Source organism: Adelges cooleyi, unplaced genomic scaffold (assembly GCF_023614345.1).
Source record: "Adelges cooleyi isolate 19-005CV unplaced genomic scaffold, UGA_ACOO_1.1 ACOO_flye_CR_arks_rails_tigmint_CR_PRNA_23, whole genome shotgun sequence".
NCBI classification, from domain to species: domain Eukaryota; kingdom Metazoa; phylum Arthropoda; class Insecta; order Hemiptera; family Adelgidae; genus Adelges; species Adelges cooleyi.
Genome location: NW_026095893.1, coordinates 7,999,221 through 8,011,756, shown reverse-complemented (window position 1 = coordinate 8,011,756; position 12,536 = coordinate 7,999,221). Strand labels below are relative to the sequence as shown.

Below are 12,536 nucleotides of genomic sequence, written 5' to 3'. Positions count from 1 at the left end.
TGAAGCAGATATGCAACATATTTATAAGGTAAATAATTTTATTTTGTTAGAAAAAAATACTATGGCATCCAATAGCTATTAAATAAATTGCTGTCTACTAAGTGTTATAAACGTATTTTTTTTTTTTTTTTATGTATACATTTTTACTTTATTTCCTAATTACCTGATTATTTAATTTTTAAAAAATAGTAAAATTAGTTCCAAATTTATATGGGATATTCTTTAGATAATGTATTAACGATAAATGTTGACAAACCAAAATAATATTATAAGACCTTTCCCTTAGAAGGGTGGAAACTTTTTATTTATTCTTGTTTTTCAAGCGAAATTTTAGGACTAAAGGTCTAAAAATTATACTATTCAAACCTATAAATTCAAACTAATTTTTAGGGAAAATCTGTAAGTGAATGAATCGTTAACAGGTTTTTGAAAATAATATTATCAATACTTGAAATAGGTACTGCCATCTATAAAATATGTTCATTATATTGTAAACTAGGTACGATGTATGGATAGGAACAACGGCAACGAAATATTTTAGACAGGCAATCAACCCTAAAACTAAAAATACAATTATAAGCACATTATTTTTTTACAATGATTTTATTGATATTTGTAAATGTATATACATATACCTAAAATATATGTTATGTGAAATAAAATAAAGTAATATACCTAAAAAATTCCATATAAAATATTTCAAAATGAATGTAATAAAACAAAATAATTTATAAAAAGATAGTTTTACATAATAATATATTACATTGTATTAAAAAAAATTTTAAAAATGTTTCATTTTTAAAATGTGTAAAAGATAAAAAGAAAAAAGATAGTGGATAATATTGAACATTGTGCAACATCTCATTTAAGTGCAAATTAAAATTTGTAACACGCGCTGTATATTAAAGATAAAATATGAAATACAGCAGGTAGTATTATATATATAGTTATATAAACAGTAAAACCAATACCACTTTAAGAATTTGGATATTTAAGTTTCTTACAGTTTCTAATTTCAGAACCTAGAATTTCAAACAATTTGTTTTATACCTATAGTATGTCCAAATTAAAATATATTAGAATCTTAAATAATTATTAAATCTTTAACTTCGACAGCTTTTATTAATATTGTCTAAACATCACTAATGTGTTATAGTTAATACAAATTGATGAATTAGAACGAGAAAAGATCATAATTACATTTAAAGTTAAGTAATCTTAAAATTAATTGGAGAAAAAAGGAATTTGTTATACTCTGTATCATTTATGAAGATAGACAGAGGAGCAAGATAGGATAGCTTGGGGGATACTGGATAAAACATTAAAAGAACATGAGTTAAATTGTTAATACTTAACAAGCTGGGTAAGACCTGTAATAACTAATAACAGGAATATCAAGGAGAAAATAGGATCAGTCGTCTGATAATGTATGTACCAATACAAGATAGTTTGTATCTTGGCCAATTTTATCAAAAGCCTTCAAAAAATCTCCAAAAATCACATGGTGGTGATATTAAATTAACAATAAATAGGTGATATTTTATAACATAATAAAGATTTGGGATTTTGAACTAATGTAAGTACTAATCCACTAAACATAAGCAAGATTGGGCTGAAATTTGAAACATCATTAAAATCACTCCTTTGAAGAAGTGGAGAAATAATACTACTTATCCAATAGTTAGTAAAATACCACCAGAAATAGATAGTTAGCGGAGAGTTTAAGATCTCTTAATTACATTTTAGAGGCCTCTACAATAACACGTATTAAGGCGCATTGTATAGGCAATTTTTCTCTAAATTTAAGCATTAAGCTAAAATTTGTAAGCATGATTACATAATTAACACAAAAATGAGGGATCTATTTTGATATTTAAAGATTATATTAATTTTTTTCAACTTCTATAACATATACAGGCTCTATTTTTGTACAAAAAATATGTTTCTACTTTGATCAGTACATTCTTTAAAATCATCCGATTGATGTTTTATAAAAACATTTGAATTCTTCACAAGATTACAAGATACTATTAAGGCACAATTTTAAAATTATTTTTAGTTAATTAAAAATTATTGCTTTGTGAAAACGTTAACTCTTTTAATGATTTTTACAATAACATAATACTAAAACATAAAATGTACTTTTTATCGATACACAAAGTAAGTATTGAAATATCTACAACCGCTTTGAAAACCATTGTTGAATCATGCATTTCAGGATACAGTTAAAATTATAATGAATGGTTATCAGTTATTGAGCAATAATACGCAGATGTGAGGCTCTTTAGCAAGAAAATACTAGGAATCAAATCTGTACCCGGACATGTTTTACAACTTATTTAATAGAATATTAAAATAATTAAAATTGTCAATAAAATATTTTTGACAAGAGTAGAGGGGAATGTTTAACATAGTAATACTAAGGATGTTATTTATACAATTATAATAATGAAAAGGATAACTGAATAAGTAAAATAACTAAATAGTTTGTTATTAAGCAACTGAAACCCCTCTATTTTAATTTAAGGAACTTTAAATATTTTTAGTATTTCAATTAATTAAATTACAGATTATACAGCAAAAATTTAAATCATCTTAGTTTTATACTCAACTTATTCACTTTTAGATAAAACTAAAATCTGTGAAAGTTACTAGTGACAATTGTATGTTATTGTAAAATAACATAAGATAAAATGTTTTTGAAGTATCAAAAAAAAAAATACATTTACAGTGGGCTGATAAAAAAAAATAACATAGAAAATATATTTTACCAATATTTAAAAGTAATTTCTAAAATACAAAAAAAAAATATTAAAATATTAAAAAAATTGATTTTAAGCCATTTATGTTCTTATGTAAAGAGGGCGAGTGGCCGAAGAGGTGAAGTGGTATTGCGTAAGCACTCATTATCACATATTTGACACTCCGTTACATTGGACACCCTCTCTAAGCAGGAAAACTGTCTAGAAAGAGTAAAACAAACTCCTAAATGCGACAAAACTAGGCCTTAAAGCAGTCTATTCCCGGTTTAAAAAGCCAAACAAGTTATAATAATTTATTAAATATCAAAAATAAAAATGTATATAATATTGGATTGGTATAGGTATCGGTAAAAAAAAAAAAATTTTTAATTTTTAAATTTAAATTTACTTTTATACTATAAAGAAAGGTGAGAGCAGAACTTTTTTTTAATAAAAATATATTTTTTTAGACCATCCTAAATCCTAATTATACCATTTCCTGAGCCATCTGATAATAATATCATACTACAATAATGTGGTAGGTATACAATTAGAGCTCTTTCACACGGTTCACGAAGCTACTCTTTGGCCTTTATGAGAAGTATAAGGAGAAATAATATGATTTTACAAACAACAATAGATTCAGATTGGTTGCACTACACATGGTGACAGTGTTTGCTTTCATCTAATAGAGGCCTCCTGTGAAACCGCTCTTATTGTACAACAGTAATTATTTAAAACATACCACCCCATTTCCCTGAGCCTACTTGTTTTGTCTATTTTAGTTTTACTAAGATGTATATTGAAATAGCATTTGTAAGTAACCTTTAAAGTCAGAATTCGGAAGAATCTAAATTTATAGCACTATGATGTAAGAAACTTGTTAAACTAACATTATTATGTCATTAAATCTATAGAGACAATTTTAAAAAACGAATTACAGCTTATTTTTCGCTACGAATATGATAATACTTAATAAATAATTCAGTATACAACAATGTAGCAAATTCCCGTTTTCTTTGCAGCTCCTGGATACTAATCGGTTGAAATTGTCTTTGTGTGCTTCAATGTAAATCTTTTTTAAGGGGCCTCTAAAACTAGCATTTTTTTAAGGCATTTGTAGAAAAAATTATAAACTAAAACTTAACATTAAACTAAGATTTATAACATATATAATAACACAAGAAAGAGGTATTCATTTTGATATTTAATTTTTTTTTAACTTTTATATTACAAATAGGCTCTATTTTTGTATTCTTGAAAATACTGAGATATTTAAATATAATTTAGATTCTTCATTACATTTATAAGGTATTGATGGAGGCACAATTTTAAATCTATTTTTAGTCAATTTCTTTGTACATAATCGCAATTTTTTAGAATACAAATATTTACTTTGATCGATACATCAAGCAAGTATTGACAAATCTATACCAATTTTTAAAACTTTTGTCGGATAACACGTTTTAGAATATAGTAAAAATTACCATGACTGGTTTTTGACAAAAAATATGCAGTTTTGCAGAGGCCCCTTAAACAAAGATTTTCCATACATCAACGCTGTAATAAATCAAAGAACAACCATTAAAATTTAAATATATGTATTTTTATATTATTATTGATTTTCAAACTTCAGTTTAAAATCATATAATATTATATTTACTTAAAACGCACATCTCCAAGTATTGCTGCGACTGCTAAATTGAATACCAATAATTTCTGAAATGAGCAGTCAATATATTTTAAGAAATGTATACAGCAAATCACCATACCTATAATAAAGTCAAAACACAATAATATTAGTAAATTAAATTATATGTAATGTAATTTTATTTGTTTGAGACTTTTTATTAGGACCCGATATACTGAAGGTTTGTGCTTATCAAGAAGCAATCAATACCATTTTTTTTTAAAAAATCACTCCGGTTAGCTAGATGGGATGACAATTTTTTGCAATGTACAACAATGATTTGCATAACAATGTTACACTAAATCATTGAAAACATATTATGGAGTAAAATAGTAATAAAAACCCTTAACCATAAAAATTATATACTCTCTGGGAATACGTCGTATTTCGGCAACAATGTTGTCATCTTCAGCGCTCACGACAGACTGAGCGCTGAAGATGACAACATTGTTGCCGAAATACGACGTATTCCCAGAGAGTATATAATTTTTATGGTTAAGGGTTTTTATTATTATTTCATTACATATAACCATAAGTGCTTAAGTTTTTTCTAGACATATTATGGAGACCCGAGAAAATATCAATTGGTAACGATAGGTGTAAAACAATAGGTACGAAAAACTTACTTTTTTGTTTAACTTTATCATTGCTATAATTCTCAAAGTCAGCGATAGGCACGACTGAAGATCATTTGATTATCTACACAAGCGACATTAGGGTTTTTAATGTTCATTGTCATTTTTGTATTATTGTTGTCGACAATCAATAAACATTCATTGTAGACCATTATGTTTTGTAACAGATTAGCATCACTGGTTAATTTGGTCATGAAGGCTTTTAGCTAAACTATAAACATTTTAATGTAAACAGTGAACAATTTGAAATAAGTTTAATAGATACCATGTTCAAACTGATGCTTGCAATCTTTTAAGTCCGATAAATTGTTGACAGTTAAGTTAGGTTATAAATACCGATCAATATTGAGCATTTAAAATTAACAAAATATATTAAATATTATACAGTACACTTTAATACTTGCAAATGGAATCATAAGTAAAAATGAAAATATTATTATTTAGTAATAAATGTTTTTTATTATGTTACAAGTGATAATATTGAATCATTCACTGATAACAATGCAAGTGTGTTATCAGCATAAACATACAGCATGAAGTGCTGCCAACAGGCGGAAAATGCTAATATTTTCAAAAACACTTGCTTATATCAGCAGCTGTACGTCATAGCAGCAAGGCACAATATTTCTTACAAACCATTACATTTATTGTGAGTCTTTAATATTGTATGAAAGAAGTAATCCAATTTAAGTCACCTTATATAAAACGGCTATTTAAGAGATACCAAATTTATGTTGGTTGTTGACTGTTGTATGTACATTTATTACAATAATTTTATTTTAGCGACAAAGAATAGATTTTGACTGAGTTAGGAATTTGATCCTAAATAAAAGGTTAACAAATTTAATAACGGAATTGAGAAAAACTAATCAAAGACAAACCAAGAAAAATCTATACATTTTTTTAAATATTATAATTAATGTGAAAGTGCTTTTATTTGTTTGTTGCCACCTCACGGCAATACTAAACCGATTTTGATAAAATCAATCGATTCCAAAGAAGAGGTTTCTTGAAGCCCGACAAAAGATACATTATGCTCTTCTTTAGCTCCATGTGTTGTCAAGAGAAAGGAGAGGATATACAGAGTGGCCACGAGATTTGACAAATGAAATAACTTTTGTTCTAGTGAATATTTTGAAATTTTTTGTTTTAATTAATTTATACTCATTTGCGCTATAAGCACCGTGGTTTTTATTGCACTTACCTGTTATACTTTTTTTATTTTTTTTATTACATATTTTGATTTTTTGTTCAAAATAATTTTTAAAAAAGAATTGGCGAAAAAAATTTGGATTTTTTATTCATCCGTTCAAAAGTTATATTCATTTGAAAGTGAGGATGACTGATGGCGGGAGGTGAAGTGCGGTAGAGTAACCGCGTAGATTTATTTTTATCAGCGCGTTAAAATTCAATATTGAAAACATTTGTTTTTGATTATCTATTTTAGTTTGATCCCAACTGGATTATGTATCATATATTAAGTATATACTATAAAATTACCTATAGTTATAGAAAAAAAAATTATAAATCGCACCTAGGGTCTTGGGATAGCATTAGAATAAGAGATAATATAAAGAAAATGATGCTTTTACACTAATTGCAAATAGCAGGTCTATACGTTTGATTTTGGAGTAAACAGAATTAAGTTAGTCAGAAATAAGTAGCAATTATCAAATGGAAAAAAAACAGAAAAAGTACTTAATAAAATATATAAATACAGTACGTATTTAGAAGGTTGCTGGTTAAAAAGATATCATGATATTAATTGCAAGGTTATCATCACCATACAACCTACATAGTATTTATATTAACCGGGATGAGGATATTTATTTTTATGAAAATATGACTATATTATAAAGTTGCAAAACTGCTCATTTATCAAAAATATTATATTTCAATCGTATACTATTATTTAGATTAGTTTCAGCTTATGACACAAACAAATCATTGGACCGACAGCCGCGTTAGGCGGGAGACCACTATATAATATTACTGTTTGTTTCCTAGAGTTCTAATTTATTTTTATAGTAAAACATTTTTAGTTACCTATTAAAAGTTAAACGATTCCGTTTTGCTAATAAGTATAAACACAATAATTTAACATGTTAATATTATTAGTGTTCCAAGAGTGAATTAATTCGGCGTACAAAGCCATTTACCCCTTGATTTCTGTTTGATGTATTCCATAACCAAAACTCGGTTTCTGTGAAAAATCTAATTTATCCAGATTTAAATGATGTAAACATTTGTTGTGTAATTTTCTCAGGACGAATCATACTGCCTGTTTAATAATGTGTCGATAAAGGTTCTTTGTCTATGAACGTTTCATGCTGTTCTATAGTTTGATCCAACTGCGTACATGATAAGTTTTGTTTTTCGTTCGTGGTTTTATTTATAGAACATAATAAAAACACGAGCTACCCATCACTACGGTTTCCATTTGTGTAGATGTATTTCAAAAGTAAAAAGAAGAATATATTTAGGAATAGATATGAAAGTTTTTGTTTGCTCAAGAGCTTCTTTTATTACATTCACCCAAATGAAAGTATAACAAACTCCTATAAGCAATATTGTGCTTATTAATACAAACTTGTACTGTTGAAAAAACAACATCAGATCATTAAAACCGAAAATCTATATGGTCAAAAATCGTGTGTAAACAATATAAACTCATCGTCAGGACATAGTTTTTACTCATATGGTGATGGTTGACAAATTAAATTTCTCTTATGTACATAATAATTGTGTTCTTAAAATACCATTGCCATTTGCATTAAATATTGAGTAATTATTGCATTAAGTGATGTCAAACACACAGTGTTAAATAGCCTAAATAATATTTCTTTTCATTTCTAATTCATTAACTATGCAACCAAATACTATAGATAACATTAAAAAAAAGTTTTTTTACCAATACCTTCTCGCTTTGCATCGAAGCTAAAAAGTTTTTGTTATTACTACTCTGTACGACGTCTATAGGAATAATAAATAGTTATTAGATTGTCTGAGTTAGAATGTGTTCAAATTTCAATATACTGATAACATAATCTCTAATAAAAACATTGTTTTTAAGTATTTTTTTATTTAGTGATGCGTGAAATTGTGTGCTATGTTTGCTGTATTTGTTTAAACTGGCTATTCCATACCTCTAGTGTGTTGGTTATTTCTCAACAGTCAACTATTTTAACATAAGTATAGTGTTTATTTTATTTATATAACCCTATGTAATAATATTATGGTACTTTAAGTTCAGTCTTGACCTTAATCGATTGACAATAGTTTTATTATGACAGTGTCGCGTTGTAATTCGTACAATATAGTTCTTCTACTTATTAGCAAAAGAACATTGAGACTTGAAAGTTGAAAGCCTATAGAATGTAAAACATTAGCTATTAATAAAATAAAAATGATTATAAAGATAGATTGTAAATTAAAAAAATGAGAGTTAACAAAAATGAAAACTTACTTCTTTTTTAAGACATTTTTAATAATTTATACTATCTTAATTACCTATTATCGACTCTAATTATGAGAATGGAATACGTATTATAGTATTCTATACTATACAGACGGTAATAACCTTATAATCTTTGTGGCCTTCAATATTCATTTGTTTAATTATTTTTATTCACGGGATGCACGTATGTACCCCAAGGAATTGTTCTTGAACTATTTTTCTTTTGCCTCCATAATATTACGCATTAAAAGTAAGGTAATTCTGTATTGTTTGATTTTTCAATACTGTTTTATTTTTTTTTCAGTTTGAACTACTCAATTAAGGCCGTATTTTAAAAGGTAATGAGCGCATCAATATTGCAACACTTCATGTGTATTCTCAACGCAGAACACTCTAAAGGTACACGATGGATGGCTATTGTTGTTACGAGCCATTGAACGTTAAAATGTGAATAGACCGAAGAATGACTGATAGTTATAATATTTTTCATGTGTAATTGTTGAATTACACCTCGGGCTACTAAAAACCTTTAAAATCAAAATAATCGAAAATAGGCCATTCATTTTCATTTGACAACTGTTAATTTATTTTCTCATTGCTTTACTTCCAGTTGAAACATATCAATACAATTATTACACCACGTTTTTATAATTTATAAGCTTGCGACAATAATACTAAAATAATATTGATAATACTTCCATTGCCTGAATACGTCCATAATATGTGTCGTATTAAAAGTTGTTTAGAATAAAAGAAAACTTACATGTTCAAGCCTGTACAACGTGCAAAGTTTTACAAATAGTATTGAACTGGTGAATCAACAACTCGAAGAATAGACGAAGATAATTAAGTAAGTCATTGGAAAAATTTAAGCTAAATATAAAACAGCAAAAAGATTTTATGTCTTTTACGGATGACAATGAAAAATGATAAATAATAAATGTATTGAAGTGAAAAATATACTAGATCATGTCTAGTTACTATTTCATTACTATATTCTTTAAACTCTGGTATTATTTTCCTAGATTGAGTATTTATATATTTCTATAACACAGCTCTTGTTAAATTTTTAATATTAGTAAGGTTAACACAACTTATGGCGTAAACATGTAATTATAGCACTACTAGGATTTTTCACTGTATTAACACATAACATTAACTTATTACAGTTTTCTCAACATAATATGTCTTAACTTTTGAGAACATAAGAAATTAATTAATCGCAATTTTAAATGTTCTACAATTCAAGAAATACGCACAAAAAAATGTAGAAAATCACTTTTTTAGTAAATATTTTACAGTTTTTTTTTAAATTGATTTATACTTATTACGTTTTTAGCGTTGAAGCAGTTACAAGAAATAATAAAATATGAGGTCTAAATTCTAATAAGTTCAAAATCATGTGAAATTAGGTCAAAGGACCTAATATTAAATATTGTTAGTTATTTTTGAAAATAGGTATTGAAATTTTAAACAGTTTAAATCATCCTAAAATTAGAATGGAATGCTATAAATTATTTTATGTCAAATGTATTTTAGACTTTTGTATCTTCTTAAGAGTAAATCTCACAGCGCCGCCTAAAAAGAAAACTAACTTTGAAAAATGTATTTATTTTTCTGTCCATGTATATTTGATATCCTTATCAAAAGCCATTATTAATATTAACAACTATCGCGTGATTCATTAGTTACTCATTCCAGTGTTAACCAGATACATGGGCCGTGAAAACGTTAATTATTGTGCACAGAAACTGGTTAAGGAATGTTACAATCTTTGTTTATCGCTAACCTAATAATATGCGCGATGATACGCGTTTAAACGTTTGATCGACAGATTACGATTATTGTTTCGGCAGAAAGACGAAAAAAAAACACTCGGTTCTTGCGGGATTCATTACAAAATTTAAATTGCCATCGAGCACATTGCTTAACCGCAGCACTACTTACCAATACAGAAGTTATTAGACAATATTTGCTATCCCGTTGTTTAAATACGCGTGACACAACATACTGTCGTTATACGAAAGCCCCTAATCATTCCATTACACTTGTGCACAACACTGCGCTAGTTTATTATCCAAGCTCCATTGTGTTGCTTGTTTGTAAACGTTTGCAATTATTGTGTTAAATGCGCATTTATTCAAATTGGAGCGTATGATTGAATCTTACTAACAACTTAAGATTATGTAACCGAGTCCGCTATAGGTACTAGGTTTCAAAATAGTTTAACCAGCGCAGAAACTAAAACGCATTACTGCCGGTGTAGCAGAATTTACGCGCTTTATTTATTATACTGGTTATTCGCTTTTGGAACAGAGTATAGTCTTTAGTAATATTATTATTGTAATTTAATTTATTTATTATTCATTTTACCGTTTAAACGTTAAGGTAAACTTTAACTAGTGATGAGGGGAAAACCCGTGGTAAATTAAACATAAAACTGAAAATGTAAATAACTTATACATTTGATACAACTATAGGCGCCGTCATTTATTTCGTTAACACCTACGTTTTAAAAACATGTATTATTGATTTTTATGAGGTTAATAATTCTGTTTTTAATCATGGTCGCGATTATTTTTTACTTTAACATCATTTTAACCCTACCAAAAAGATGTTTCACATCTTTTTATCTAATTTAAATATCGGTGAATTCAACGAATTTTATATATTTTGGGTTTTCGATCAATTTTAGATTTTTTTCTCTCGGCACTGACGCAAAAAATACCTTAAAGTTATGTTAGTACTAAAAAAACTAATTTACATATCGTTTATTTTTTTAAAAAAAAATCTATGTATTAAATATAAATATATTCATCAAACAGCTTTAACACAATAAATTGAAATGGTTAGATCTTAATTAATAATGCTACGGCTATTAAAAATAACTTCTATAGAATAAATGATAAAGCAATTATAATTAATTCTTATTTTGGGAAATTAGGAAGTTACAGAGTTAATAATTTCTTTTCCTGAGTAATATTTAATAGGGATATGTATATTGTATATTTTAGATGCCTACCTACTAATTAATTTTTTTGAAAAATATAGATTAATCTGTTATATTGTTATTTATTAATAGAAAAAAAGTGTTGACCCAAAATTATTTTTATGTTTAGAGCAGAAGAGATTAATTCTATAAAAATAAAATGGGAATTTGTTAAAAGAAACATAATATGTACATTTTAACAACTTTATTTAGTTAATGACACAGACATAACGTGCCTTTTAACGTATTATGGATATTTCAAAGTAATATCATACAGACAATATTATATGACGAAGGATATTTTTAACACAAAACGATGTGTCAAATATATAACTTAGGTCCCTTTTAACAAATGCCAATACTAAATAATTATTATCAAGATTTAACATGGGAACCTACTTAATAAGCCCAATTTGGTAAGTTAAATGGTTTCCCAATTATTAAAAAATTGTTTTTTTTTATGTTACGTAAAACCCGTTTACCAAAATAATATATACCAGTTACATTCCATTTTCAATTAAATTGGCGAAGTTATTAGCTAATACTAATTTAATGATTTATTCAAATTTTAAGTTTAAAAAAAATGTACACCATCTTTCATACCTTATATTTCTCGTTAATTTTTGAAAAACTTACATGTGTTAAAATCGATTAAGTATGTAATAAGTTAAACAAAAGAAGAATAATCCAAACAATAACAAGTCAAGCTAAAATTACCTTAGCATTCAACTAATCTTTTACCTACTAACGCATTTATGTTGGTCCTTTGAAATGTTTAAGAACATTTGTTCGAATTCAAAATTAGGAGTCTAACAATTGCATAAACAATAAAAATAATATATATTTTTTTTTATGAAACTGTGTAGCTGTTTTTAAATTATATCTAACAATTTCAAGAATGTATACCGAATATTGTCTTGAAAATCATGTTATGTGTATATTATACCTTAGTTAGTTGATTTGTTAGTTTGTTAGTTGGTTGACATGTTAGAGGAAACATAAGTCCAGATTGTACTTGGTTCCA

The 12,536-nt window shown here is 26.7% G+C and overlaps 1 long non-coding RNA gene across 3 annotated transcripts; it reads right to left on the bottom strand.

The window, feature by feature from the left end:
- Nucleotides 1-814: 814 nt before the first annotated feature.
- On the bottom strand, nucleotides 815-5,520 carry LOC126835329 (uncharacterized). Of its 3 annotated transcripts, XR_007685188.1 has the most exons (5): nucleotides 5,332-5,520; nucleotides 5,058-5,277; nucleotides 4,405-4,513; nucleotides 4,137-4,301; nucleotides 815-2,963 (listed from the first exon to the last, which is right to left on the bottom strand). It is a non-coding gene; the product is annotated as an uncharacterized LOC126835329 (long non-coding RNA). The 3 variants fall into 3 exon arrangements; XR_007685186.1 differs by having other exon boundaries at nucleotides 815-4,301; XR_007685187.1 differs by having other exon boundaries at nucleotides 815-4,301; nucleotides 4,416-4,513.
- Nucleotides 5,521-12,536: the final 7,016 nt, after the last annotated feature.